The sequence below is a fragment of the Capricornis sumatraensis genome, chromosome 5 (assembly GCF_032405125.1).
Source record: "Capricornis sumatraensis isolate serow.1 chromosome 5, serow.2, whole genome shotgun sequence".
Taxonomy (NCBI): domain Eukaryota; kingdom Metazoa; phylum Chordata; class Mammalia; order Artiodactyla; family Bovidae; genus Capricornis; species Capricornis sumatraensis.
Window position 1 is genome coordinate 97,559,504 of NC_091073.1, and position 1,011 is coordinate 97,560,514.

Genomic DNA, 1,011 nt, shown 5'->3' on the forward strand with positions numbered 1-1,011 from the left:
CACACAAATGGGCCACACCCAGATGCACGCTCGCAGAATCAGACACCACAAACACCTGCCCTGGGGTGTGGACGGAGTGGCACTGGCCCCTCGCCGCCAGGCCCTCTGGCTGGAGGGCCTTGTCTGTTTCAGGGCAGTGTCCCTTGCCTCAAATGTGACCTGAGGGTGAACTGGGGGTTGGGGGGCCAGGGAAGCCCTGTGTTTTCTGATGGGGCTGAGGCCAGTGGAGGAGCACGTGTTTGGGGGTGTCTGCATGTGTGAGAGAGGTCACCCTGAAATCGCACTGCCAGCCAGGCCTCCTAGCCACTGAGGACTGCATCCAGCCCCTCTGGTGGCCACAACCCCAGAGCGTTACAACTTGGAAAACGAAGCACAGTCAGAAAGTGTACCTAGCGGCAGCTGCACACATGTCCTGGCCCTGGGCAACTGAGACCCCAGCCAGGCTTTCTGGGGGACTGATTTCTCTCTCTTTTTTTTTTAATAATTGCACAGCTCTGCCCCATGGGGGGGCCTTTTTTACACACTGCGAGGCCCAGCTTTCTGGGGGGCTTTTGCACATGTCATGCGGCTCAGCTGGGAGCCGTTTAGGCGGAAAACTCCAAATAAAGTGCGGCCTGTCGCAGAGGCGTGGTTGTTCCTTGTGTGTGTGTGCTCTCCTTGGCTGGCCAGCTCTGGTTGTTGACCCTGAACCAGGCCTTGGGAGGCAGAGGCTGGCTGCCTGTCCCCTGGAGGACCGAATCAGGTCCAGGGGAAGGGCCTGGGGCAGAGAGGCACCCCACTGGGCCATCTATTTGGGAAGATCTGGAATGTTGACAGAATGCTCCAAAGAAAGGGGGGCATGTCAGGGATGTGGGCTTGGTCCTCAGATTCCTGGAGAGCTGGGGGTGGGAGAGGGAGGGGGGCACTGTGTTGTAGAAGCTTGCCCCGGGGACCACTGGGAGGCCAGTTTCTGTTCAGCCTGATCTCAAGGATGTTCTCAAAATCAGGACCTTAAAAAACTCACCCTGGCTC